This window comes from Lynx canadensis, chromosome X (assembly GCF_007474595.2).
Source record: "Lynx canadensis isolate LIC74 chromosome X, mLynCan4.pri.v2, whole genome shotgun sequence".
Classification (NCBI taxonomy): domain Eukaryota; kingdom Metazoa; phylum Chordata; class Mammalia; order Carnivora; family Felidae; genus Lynx; species Lynx canadensis.
Window position 1 is genome coordinate 33708717 of NC_044321.2, and position 13737 is coordinate 33722453.

Below are 13737 nucleotides of genomic sequence, written 5' to 3' on the forward strand. Positions count from 1 at the left end.
CCCTATGTCCAGATTCGTCAGAAATCACTAAAATATGGGCACATTAGTCAAGTGAGTGATAAACTGTAATATCAATGTAGCACTATATAGCAAAAGGACTTCCTAAAATGTGATTGTATCTCACCCTTATTTAAAACCCTTAAATCTTACAACTCGATAAAAGAAAGGGTAACAAGTTAATGGAAAAATGGGCAAAGAGCATGAAGAGGCAGTTCAAAGAAAAAGAATTGCAAATAGCCATAAGTACATGAAAAATGCTCGCCTTCACTCCTACACTTCACTAACATTTAAGGAAATCCGTATAAAAACAGACAAATGACTGCTTTTCACATCTGATAATGTTCGCCGTGGTCCTCTGTTGATGAGGGTGTAGGGACTCTTGTCCACTGTTAATGGCAATGTAAATTGGTAGGTCTTCCGGGAAGGACAATTTGGCATTTGCTTTCACATTGCAAATGCATACGCTCCTTGACCCAGCAATTTCACTCTTAGAAATTTCTCCTACAGATATGCCTGCACGAGTGTTTCAAGATGCGCATAAAAGGATCTCCAGTGCAGCATTTTTGCTGTTGATTTTTCTATTTCCCTTTGGGTTTGCTTTTTGTTTCGTTTTGTTTCGTTGTTCAAAAAACCAACTCTAGATCATCCGGTAAGAGACGGCAACGGTAAGAGACTGGACACTGGAAAGTCGTAAACTGAATGGTGGAGATTGGGGTGGGCTGTCGTGGCCTTGGCCGTGATCTACGCCCTGAGAGACCCTCTACCTCTTCCCTGAACACTCTGGTTTGTTCCTGAAAGCCTGGCCACGAAGTGAAGAGCTGTTTCATGAAAAGCCACCTATATTCATCTCACTGGGAAAATCGTGTTGTGCTCTAATCCAACCTCAAATACTCCAAAATGTTTTGCAGACAAAAATAAATCCGTTGAACTATGAAAACAAGTGGATGTGAGCAGTAAACATTCAGTCTGCAAGTGTGCAGGTAATGAAGGCCCCGTGTTCTTGCCCAAAGGGGAAGAGACTTAATAGTGGATGGTGGGAGGTGGCGTGGGGGGCAAAAGAGTCGTTCCTTGGGAGGTGAATGCTGCTTTCTGTGCCATTTTCTTCACTTTTGTGTGGGCTCATGGTTATCGTGCCCTGAAGCTACTCTTAAAAGCAAAGTTAAAGTGTAGAGAACCATGGTAGGGGTGAAGCAAAGGCTCGATCACGTGGAAATGGCACACGTGAACTAAACCCTGAAGATGTGCGGGAGGGGCTGATGCTTCACTTCTCTTGCTTGGGCTTCATTCAAACATGGTGCACAGCTCAGAGGAGTTCTATAGGATAATCTCTGACTAGAAACCGTTACTCGAGCAAATTGGTGAGTATGTCTTGGCCTGAAAACGTAGTGTCAAAATTCTCATTATAGCGCATCTATTTAGTACGTTTTGTGAGGGAAAAGTCATTATACCGACCCAGAAAAATGTGATGTCTCCCCCACACACACACACACACAACATGGTGTGGCTTTTCAGGAGCAGTTCTAAAAAAGACTGGTAATTCAATGGAAAACAAAAGTTGCGGTACAACATAGTACAATATCCTTTTAGACAGGACACATACCCATGGTAATTATGAGTTTCTGGAGAGAAAATTATAAGACACTGTAGTAGCGGCCTTTTTGGAGGAGAGAAGTGGGGGCAAGAAAGACTTATGTGTGCTACTTAAACTTTTATTATGGGATAGTAAGATTTTTATAATAAAAAAAAAAGGCTAAATAAAGAATCCTTCAGTGATTTCCCACAGACTAGAGAAAGCAGTTCAGGTTTGAGTTCAGGTATTGACCTAGAGAACGCTACAGGATCTGTCCACACAGGCACCACCCATGCCCCTGTGTGCCTCATTATAGCCCCAGCAAACCACTTCCTCTTCTCAGAATGCACTGTGCATCCCAGAACTTCTGGGGTTTTGTGCCGTTTCCTCTCTCTGAAGTGCCCTTTCCAAACCCATCTATCAGAAAACTCCCTGTCTTCCTTCAGGATCTAGTTCAAGTGCACCTTCCTATTGGATGTCTTTCCTGACCCTCCCAAACCCCAGTCCTTCCCAGGCAGGTATGCCCAGGTGTGTTTTCTCTGGGATGAATGCCTGTGGTTCCACTGATGTGCTATGAATGGCTCCTCCTAGCCATGCCCAGCTGCTTGGACCACCATTTTCCAGTCTAAGGAAGGAGCAGCTTAAGGTAGGCTACGGGATGCATGTAATTCCTGCCCTAGTCTGGGTGCAGGGTTCACTCACAAATGTCATGGCATCTCTCCCAGCTTTTATCCATCAGAGTCAAAGAGCGGCTTCCTGGATCCTTTCCCTTAAAGCTGTTAGACCTGAAGCCAGAGGCTTATGTCTTACTGGCTTAGTTCATCCTAGAATCTGGGGGGATGGGGCTCTGACTGCTGTGGGGTCACCTGCTTTATTTTACTTGGTAAGATAAGGTAATTCTTCAGAGCAAAATTCTGCTGGGTTAATGTTGACCACTGCAAAGTTCATCTTAGATTCACAAGCAAACCCTCCCATCTAAACTTGGCACTTGCGGGGCGCCTGGGTGGCGCAGTCGGTTAAGCGTCCGACTTCAGCCAGGTCACGATCTCGCGGTCCGTGAGTTCGAGCCCCGCGTCAGGCTCTGGGCTGATGGCTCGGAGCCTGTTTCCGATTCTGTGTCTCCCTCTCTCTCTGCCCCTCCCCCGTTCATGCTCTGTCTCTCTGTCCCAAAAATAAATAAAAAACGTTGAAAAAAAAAATTTTTTTTAAACTTGGCACTTGCATTCAGTTTCAGTTTTAATTGTTTTTAACAAGGAGAGAAAAATCCATCTATAGAAAGAAGTTTCTATAACATATGTAGAGGTCATGTCCTCAGACCCAAGGTCAAATGATTCCCAACAAAAATATAAGAAATATCCACTATAGAATAAGCAAGAGTAGTCAGTGAAATTCTGAAAAAGGAAAATGATACAAAGACACTAATCCTACCAGACACTAACCATATACAGGGATGTCTCAGCAAATTGAAAAGGTGCTTGAATAATGAATGAGATCAATGGAAGAGAATAGGAAGTCCAGAAATTAAGCCAGGTAGGTACATGATATCAGAAATAAAGATGGCTCTCTGATTGGTAGGCTCATGAACATTTTGGACTACTGGGTTGTGATCTGAAAAACCACAAAGTTGGGTCTATACCCCAGATTGTATGACTGCACCCTAGAACAAGCCCCAAAGGAATCAGAGACTTACATGTAAGAAAGAAACCATAAAAGCATTTCAAGAAACATGGGTGAATAGGTATATAATATACAGAACCAGTGTGCGCGCGCACACACACACACACACCAAACAATATAAATGGCCCCTCAAACATGTAAAAGGATACCCAGCCTCAGTCATAATTATAGCAATGTACGTTAAAATCACACTGAGGCATTATTTCTCACCTCAGATTGGCAAAAATATGAATACACCACAACACATTCTATTGGTGATGTGTGGGGCAGCAGGTATTTTCTTGTACATTAATGTGGAAATGCAAATGTTATGACCCATATGGAGGGCAAATCAATACTGTCAGAATTACAAATGTGTTTATCTTTTGAACCTATTGCTCAGACTCACCTGCGACACGAAAGAAATGACATATGTTCATGATCATTCATTGAAGTACTGTTTGTCATTGCAAGAGATTGGGCACAACTCAGTTGTCCGTTAATAGGAGACTGAATAAACTTTGCCATATCCACACAATGGAATACTATGCAGTTGCTAAAACAGAATGGATGTATTCTTCTCTAGGTACCAATATGGAAAAAAGCTCTAGGGTATATCCAGTGAAAAGGGGGGCAGAACATCATCTGTGGTATGCCTCCTTTTGCATAAGAAATGGAGAATATAAGAATAATTATTCATATTTTCTTGTATTTGTGTAAGGAAGCACTGGAACCCGATAAACTACTATGACTGATTATCAAAAGGGGACAGGAGAGACAGAAGTGGATGGAGACAGAGGTAAGAGGGATAGAGCTTAATATGTCTTTCCATATTACTTTAACTTTGGGCTATTGTGAATATACTTCCTTCTCAAAAAAAAATAGAAATAACATTTGAAAATATACTCTGTAGAAGACTTTTGCCAAAGGCAGAGATCAATAACACAAGAGTGGAGTAGAGCTTATGCCTTCGAAGAGATCTAAGTTAAATGTGTCTCACTGTATTGTTAACTTTGCCTCCTCATTAGCATCTACTGCGATCATTCGCTTGGTGTGATGGCTCTGTCATCTGTCAAACTAGGATGTCAACATTGAAAGAACTCTGGAGAATACTAACAATACATTATTAGGTCCACAGGTTAGAAAAATATATCCATAGAAGGTACAATCTATATTTCCATCAATTATTCATTGAGAATCCATATGGTGGAGGATGGTTGACTACTTTGTGGGTAAATAAAAATGTGGTTCTTGGCTTCAAGAAAATGACATCTGATGATCAAACAGTGATTAGACGAATCGTTTCCAAGTGCAAACTTACAACCAAGATTTCCTCACTAAGATGAAGCTGTTAAACATCATGATAGTTAGGGAAACGTACCTTGGAATCTTCTTCCAGCTCAATGGCCCCGAGGCTGATTTTTTCCTCCACTGTACGAACTCCAGATTTTTCAGTGGTGTTCTGGATCAGAAGACTGTCATAATTCAAGCTTTCCTTTTCACATCTCTATTAACATCATTTCCTTCATCTTCATCATTGAAGCTTGCTCTGTCCTCTCTCTGTCTTTTTTGCCAGCACGTCTCTCTCTCTCTCCCCATCTCTTTGATGGTGTTCAGTCACCTAGAAAGATGTGCAGTGGCATTCACAGGCAATGATTGGCATCAGCTTTCCCTCATTATTCTGCCATAGAGTCAGCATTGAAATCGATGGGAAACCAAGTGCAATCACATGAAATTGATTGTCATTTGGGTCCTATTGATTATCCTGCCAAATCTACGACAAGAAGAATAGCTGTGCTGGATGGCAAAAAGGCAGTGACTACCCATGCTTCAGCTGCCATTTGAGGTTGGCTAAAATGGCATCTGCCCACGGATCTAGATCAGAAAATAAGAAAGAGATGCCCTTACAAAAGAGCATGCCGGTGAAGGGAAGACATTTATTCTTGCCCACTAATAATGCCCTCTTCAACTCACCTTCCAAGATAATCATTCAATAATTCTCCTTTTTTCAACTCTCAAAACTGAGGACTGGGGACTTCTGGGACCATCTTTGACTGAGTTACTACAGATGATCCTTCCACTACAAACACACAGAGACGCTGGATAGACTATATCAACGATAACTTTCAAATATATAGCTTAGTTGGAAATAAAGGAAAGCAATCCCTATGACTGAAAAATTAAGAGGAATCAAAAGCAAGGCCCCATGTGTTTGGGGTGGGTTTAGGGTACAGCATTAGACCCAGATATAGGTCCTTATGGCCAAGCATTGGGATTTAATGGCCATATAGGGACAAAAGATGTGACCTTCTTTCCATGCAAGACAAGTTAAATTTATTTCATTTCATAAAGCCAGAGTTCCAAAAGAGCTTTCCCCTCAGTGAAGGTAGATCAGAAAAACTTTCCTGATTGGTCCAAGGATTTACCAGGAAGGACATGTCTGCCTGAGCCTCTAGATGGATTTAGAAAAAAAAAAAAAAAAAAAGTTTGTTGTAAGAAAATGAAGGCACTTGTGCCACAAGTGGATGCAGAGTGTGGATTTTTCACTATCCATATGGTATGAGAAGCCTTAAAGTGAGAAATCAATGTAAAAACTGGTTCCAGACCAACAAAACCTCCGAGCCACCTGGCCGAGGGAAAAAGGAAACATCCTGTAGGGATTCTTCCACAATCCAGGACACATGGGACTTCAGAAATCGTGATGGTTGAAAAAATATTCTTGGTATTCCCCTGAGGGGTGGGGTCTATGCTTCTTCACTTAATCCCGGAAGGCTTGTGAGTCCTTTGATTAACAGAATACAGCTGATGTGATGCTACGTGATTTCTGAGGTTAGGCTTAAAAAGGCCTTGAAGCTACCACCTCGTTTGCTGAAATATTCATGCTGGAGCCCTAAACCACCCCATAAAGAAGTATCTTCATCCTGAGGTTGCCATGATGGAGAGTTCACATGTAGGTGCTCCCACCTATAGGTCAGCTGAGTTGTTGGCTGGCAGCCAGTACGAACTGCCATCTTGGATGCCTAGTGAGCCATCTTGGATGCCTAGCGAGCCATCTTGGATGCCTAGGGAGCCATATTGGATGCCTAGCCCAGTACAACCTTCAGATGACTCCAGGCCCAGGTGGCATCTTATTGCAACAACATGAAAGAACTCAAGCAAGAACTGCCCAGTCAAGCCCTTCCTGAATTCCTGACCAGCAGAATTGTGAGCAACATAAAATAGTCATTTGACCCCACTGTGCTTTGGAGTAATTTGTAGCAATAGATAACCAAAAAATGGGGGAAGAAAATCTCTGGTGAAGAGATGCTCACTAACACAAATTCTGAATGTGAGAAGAAATGATCCTCAATGAGGGGAAGTCCACAGACAACCTGAAGGGGGATACTGAGAGCTGGGAAGAATGTAATACTCTGAAAAAGACTCCATGTGAGGTGTGTGAAAAATATTAAAGAAGTTTGGCATACACTTTGTTCATGAGATTGTAGAAGATCAGGCAGGTTCGTGCATTGTTGATGGAGCACCAAATGTTGGAACCTGTATGCATAACAATTGGGGTTCGTCTATCAAAATTAGAGTGGCACCTGGGTGGCTCAGTCGGTCAAGCATCCGACCTCGGCTCGGGTCGGGATCTCGCAGTCCTTGAGTTCGAGCCCCATGTCGGGCTCTGTGCTGACAGCTCACAGCCCGGAGCCTGCTTCACATTCTGTGTCTCCCTCTCTCTCTGCCCCTCCCCACTCCTCTCTCTCTCTAAAATAAATAAACATTAAAAAAAATGAGAAATGTAGTTACCCTTTGACCCAGTGATCCCAGTCTGTGGGATCACTCGATCCCATAGATAGGCGTGAGTGCACGCAAAATGACAAGTTGTCCACTCCGGTACTATCTGCAAGAGTAAAAGGCTAGACAACCCCAGGGCAGGGTACTGGGTAAACTAAGCATGGTGTACTCACACAATGGAATGCTATGCCATCACAAAAAAGAATGAGGTCATGTTTTTCAGTGCACAAAGTAAAACAGGACACCGTGTACATAGTATATGATGCTACCCTATGGTAAGAAAGGGAGAAAATCACAATATATACTCAAAAATTCTTACATTTGGAGCACCTGGGTGTCTCAGTTGCTTGAGCGTCCGACTTCGGCTCAGGTCATGATCTCATGGTCCATGAGTTGGAGCCCCACGTCAGGCACTGTGCTGACAGCTCAGAGCCTGGAGCCTGCTTCCGATTCTGTGTCTCCCTCTCTCTCTGCCCCTCCCCCATTCACGCTCTGTGTCTCTCTCTCTCAAAAATAAATAAACATTAAAAAAATTTTTTTTAATTCTTATATTTGTATGAAGAAACCCTGTGAGGATACACAGGAAACTAATAAATGAAGCTACTCACTGAGGGAGGAATATGTTGTTCTGATTTGTAAATTTTATGGATAAAATGAGACTTCAAATGAGACACTTTTTAAAAAAAAATGTTTATTTACTTATTTTGAGAGAGAAAGAGAGAGACAGAGAGAGAGAGGAGGGGGGAGGGGCAGACAGAGAGAACCCCAAGCAGGCTCCATGCTGTCAGCACAGAGCCTGATGCAGGGCTGGATCTCACAAACTGTGAGATCATGGCCTGAGCCAAAATCAAGAGTCAGATGCTTAGTGTACTGAGCCACCCAGGCACCCTTAAATGAGACCTTTAAAATGATAAAAGGAGGAGTCAAAACCATAATGAAAGAAAAAGAAAAAGGAGAAATATTTTTAAAAAGAAAATGAAAAATAGAATCATTAAAATTAAAAACTCAGTGGCTTATGTTAGACCCAGCTGGAAACAAACCTGTGAAAATGATTCATAATTCATCAAAGAGAGACAAAGAGGTGGAAAACAGGGCAGAGAGATTAAGGAACACAGAGGCAAGAATGAGAAGGTCCAACATATACCATATACCTAATAAGAGTTCCAGAAGGCGAGATTAGAGAGAATGGGGTAGAGACCATCCCTGTGAAACTTCAAAACACTAAAAACAAGGAGGAAGTTGTAATCAGGGGGAAAAGACCAAGGAACAAAAACTGAACTGAAAACAGACTGCTCATCAACAAGAATAATGTCAAAAGACAATTGAATACTATTTTCAACTGTTAACCTCAATTCTATTCTCAGCTAGATTTGCATTCCAGATTGAGTCAAAAGAAAAACATTTTTAGAAGAACAAGAAGGAGAACATTGACCACTTATGGACCTTTGTTGAAAAACCTCTAGAGAAAATACTTTAGTAAGGAGAGAACCCAGAAGGAAGAAGTGGGATGTAAGAGGCAATGTGAGTGGTTATTGCTCAACATGGCATTCAAATCTAAACAAGTGTTAACTGTAGAACCCATAATAATGATAAGTGATAGAAAATTAAAAACAACGGGCCACTAAATACTAGACAACAAAAACGTGGAAGGTGGGAGGGTTATGCTTGGACTTTGTGTTCCGAGGTCTTATCTTGTTCAGGAGGAGGGTACAGATGCTAACTTTTTAGGTCAAATGTGCATGTTAAGCACTTAAGGGTGCCCAATAAAAGAATAGAAATGGAATAACAGGGGTGCCTGGGTGGCTCAGCTGGTTAAGCGTCCAACTTCAGCTCAGGTCATTATCTCATGGTTCGTGGGTTCGAGCCCTGCTTTAGGCTCTGTCCTGACAGCTCAGAGCCTGGACCCTGCTTCAGATTCTGTCTCTGTCTCTGTTTCTCTCTTGATCGCTCTCTGCCCCTCCCCCACTCAGGCTCTGTCTCTCTCTGTCTCTCAAAAATAAATGAATGTTAAAAAAAATTTTAGAAATGGGATAACAACTTCCAAACCAGAAGACAAAACAAGAGGAAGCAATTTTTCTTTTTTATTTTTTTAAGGAAGCAATTTTTAAAAGATCAATTAAAAGAAATAACAAAACAGGAAACCAAGGGAAGGCATGGTGCAAGGGAAGTAACCACAAGAATATGTGTGAATTCAAAAGTTATAAAATAGTTTCCTGCCTTGGATTTTTTTAATCCAGCAAAACTCCTTGAATATGATGACAGAACGGGGCTGAAAGTAAAGGGATAAAGAAGAAAGGCGTACCAACCAAAGAATAACAAAAAGAAATCAGACATAGCAATATTTACATCAAATGAAACAATCTTCAAGTCAAAAAGGCATTATTTGAGATTAAGTAGCTCATTACATAGTAAAATAATAGAGCAGGAATATATAATAGTCATCAGCTAGTATGCATCCAAAAATAGGTCTTTAAAATATATGAGATAAAAAGTCGATAATGCTGCATAGACAAATTTAAAACTCCACAATTAGTGGGAATTTTAACAAATCTTTTTCAGAAAGCTATAGATCAAGAAGAGAACTTAGCGCATAGGGGAGTCAAACAACATGATTCACAAGCTGCATCTAATGGAATGTGTAGAACTGAGGCCGACGACCTGTGAATACATATTTTCCACAACAACACCTGACAATACATACAAAAACTGACTACATACTTAATTATAAAAATGTGCCCAAAATGTCAAATAATACCTCACCACCAGGCAAATGCTATGATATAGAAGTCATTATACTACCTTCTAGCACCTATCATTTGACTTATTGAGTGTTTGCTCACGTGTGTGTGAACTCACGAAATGTGCACATCTTTGGAGGAGAAACGGAGAGTGAACGTTTTCTAAAACAAGAAATAAAGGTCATTTTCCCGTTTGCTGGAGATTCCGTCTCCTGTGATTCCATCATCCGTGTGTTGATATTTTTCATTGTGTTATTGAGCTGTCCGTCAGAAGGGGGCTGCTTAGTTTGTTTTCCACATCTATGAGTGAAATTTGTGAGCTCTCAGTTTGACATGAACTTGAGGTTTTGGAAGCAAGGATGAAATGTAAGGTAGTCGACAGAATAAGAGTTCTTAGAAATACCTTTTTTTCCTCTTCCTTGTCAACATATTTAAACATTCTCATGAGCTTTGCAGGTTTACCAGCAAACGATTGAAATATAAAGAGACTCATTGCTTTATTAAATATCCCCTGCCCTTAGTCCTGTGAACTTGACAACAGAAGAGAACCTGTATTGGCAGAATGGTGGCAAACAGATAATGAATTGAGTCTGACCTCTTTCTCTAATCATAGGCTGAGATGCTCCACTGGCATAGTAGAAAGATGTCTTTGTTTTTGTTCCTTTTTACATGGAGCTCAGTACAAAAATCTGTAGTTCTCAAGCCTATTATTACTGCCGTGCATGCATGACAAGTTTAAGAATTAGGCCTGGTTGTTGTTTGTTGTTGTTGTTGTTGTTGTTGTTTTTAAGTTTCAGATGTTATAATTTCCAAACAATATTCTAATTGTACATGACTGGGGCTTGGGATGAAAAAGATCTTATCTATGCGACAGGAAGCTAAAGACTTGTTCTCCAAATCGGTCCCATGACTGTAGAAACTTTGGGGCACTGACCCAATTTTAGAACATCGATACAAAGCTTATAGTATCAATTGATACACAATGTTGAGACTCGTGAACCTGTTCTCTTGGGCCAAGTTGAGCGCATATCAAGAATGTAGACCTGTACTTGTAGGCAAAATACATGTGGAGACACGCAGATTGGGTGATGTCCATTAATCTGTCTAGGGCCACCCAGCTGGTGAATGACATTTGACTCTAGCTGTCCCTTATTCCAAAGCTTATGTTCTTCCCACCACATGATTCCACTGTATGTTCTACAAGCTGTGTATTTGGAACTAAGAGCTTTAAGTCACTCGAAGATACATTTTTGTATTAGCAACAGAATCCTTATCTGCCTGGCAAAAGAAAGCCAGTGTCGTGGTATCATTGGAGTTTCCAAAGCAGCTCCATTCATCCATATTTGGAAGAATGTATAACCAGTCTTATCGAGTTTCGTGTAGCAAACCAAACAAAACCAAACGTAAACACATCTTATGTTTCAGTTTGCAGCAAATGGGATCTATAACTTCATTTGCTCACTCATTGGTCCCTTTCTTTAACAAGTATTTATGAAATGTCTATTGTGTGCCCAGTATCACATTAGATATTACAGAAGATAAAAGGCAAGTAAAGATATGTCTGCTCTCGTGGAAAAAGCTTAGAATTCAGCTGGAGAAAAGCAATATACACACAGGCACTTGAAGACAAAGCAAGTGTAGGATAATTCTCCAATAATGTATAGACAAATATGAGACAGTGTGGTATGGACTTCAGAATTCAAAAAAAAAGAAAAATGTCATTATCAACTATTTTTCAGGAGGCAAGGCTTAACTGATAAGTAGAATCATAAAGACTTGACAACCGTGATGTCATTCAGTTAGGACAGCTTGCCTTTGGAAAACAATGGGAGCCAAAGTCACAGTGCAAGAACAAGCCTTCTCTGACCTCCTAAACTGACCCGGGTTTCCCCCTTCTGGTCCTTATTTGAGCACTCATCACATTTTCTGAGAACTTAGGAGGCTGCCTGCCTAGTTTCCAATAAACAAGGGCTCTGTCGTCTCATCAAAATATGTCTGACACGTGGTAGATTTCACATATATCTGACAAATGAATGACAGGTGAACTTGGGCTGTACGAGAAGGACTTTTGGGGGGCATTGTGTATTATGATTCTAAATGCTCTTGATATGTGCCCTGCTACTGTGTCCTATTCTGCCAAAATAAATAATGCCGCATATACTGAGTGAAGATTATATAATACCCCCTCGTTTTATTTACAACATAAATGTTTTTTTTTAAAAACAAGCATGTGTCTTCTTCCAGGTGTTGAGTGGGTAGCTCTCATCGGCTCTAATTATCCCAGAGTTTACCACTTGGTGAGATTTGAAGAATGTAATGGCCATATTCATGTGCCCCACTCACAAGACTCATGCATGGAACTTTATTCATTTTGTGAAGGTTTTTACTTTTTGAGCCAAATTTTAAAATTAGTTTAATATTCATTGCTTAAATGAGACCCCATGCGCCCTGCTGAGGACAATGACACCACTTCCTCTCCTATTTTGTACTTCAGCCTCTGAGATAATACGCGCCTGGATAAGACCAGTGACAGAAAGTGGTCTTTGGAAATTTCACGTGGTACTCAGCTAATGGTTAATGATCCTGAATTAAGTGCATCAGATCTAAAAATTGTTATATGGCTTCCAGCTGGGGCAAGATCATGACGGCAATGTACGTTTTCGATCTCTCCAAATCCTCTCATAACAGCTAGGATAGCAGAAGACACACACCATGGACAACATCTTCAACAAAAGTAAGTGACAGCACGCCCAGGAACTCCAGAATATGCGTGGGTAGCTCCAACCCCTGACAGCAGCAGGACCCCTGTGGGTTTAGTAGCTGCGCAGTGAAATGGAGTCAGGACAGTGGGGCATTCTGATCACCCTGAGAGACTTAGGACACAGAAATTGCCAGCAAACGCTTCCACAGAAGTATTCTACTTTGAGTGGACTGTTCAGTAAGTAGGTCTAGAACAACCCTGGGTGACGTCTTCAGAGTTTTCCATTTGCGGGGAAGCCTGGAAAGGACCACTAAGAGGCTACAGGAAGGTCGCAGGGTACTAACGTGAAGTAAGCCCGCAAGAATCTCGGAAATACCCGAGAATATCCCCCACCCGGAAGAATGGAGACGCTTCTTGAGGAAAAAGAAAAATTCTTGTTGGGAGTGGAATCCAAATTGAGCAAGCCGGAAACTCTGGTGGGAGAGACAGAAGTTTCACACAGCGGCCAGGAGAGGTCCAGAGGGGCCGCCTTCGGAGCCATGCGGGGGGCTACACACAAAGGCCATGTTGTTAATACTCCTCAGCAGGACCAGTGACATTGTGTACACAGCACAGCGCAAAATGAAAACCCAGGGCCCCTTGTTCACAAATTATTTAAAAATTTCAGCGTGAGGGCACCTGGGTGGCTCAGTAGATTGAGCATCTGACTCCTGATTTCGACTCAGGTCATGATCCCAGGGTTACGGGATGGAGCCCCACATCGGGCTCCACTCTGAGTGTGGAGCCTGCTTAGGATTCTCTCTCCCTCTCCCTCTGCCCGTTTCCCCAGCTCATGTGCTCTTTCTCTCTCTCTCTCTTTCTCTCTCTCTCAAGTAAAAAAAAAAAATTAATTTCAAGGTGAGAGCACAGCATGAAAGCCTTGCTTCCAATTCAAAGCAGAGAAGGAGCTGTGGAGCATGCAAGCTAGGGGAGAGCAGCTCTGCTTTGCCTACCCCCTCGTCAGGACCTCAGGACCTTTCTTGTAAAAGCACGGGACAGTCTGCCTCATTTAAATATGCGCAATAGAGTCACATTGTGAGCAAACCCTTTACAACAGGTATTATAAGGAAAAAGAGGGATGAATCAAATAACATATCACCAGATAATGAAGACACAGCAGAAAAACAATGGGACCTAGTGTGTAATAATACAAAATGAGGTTAAAAGAAAATAAGAAAATGATCAGGCTATCAAAGAACCACATAAATCAGAAAATGGCAAGGCTCTGAAATGCTACAGCTAACCAACAGGAGGGT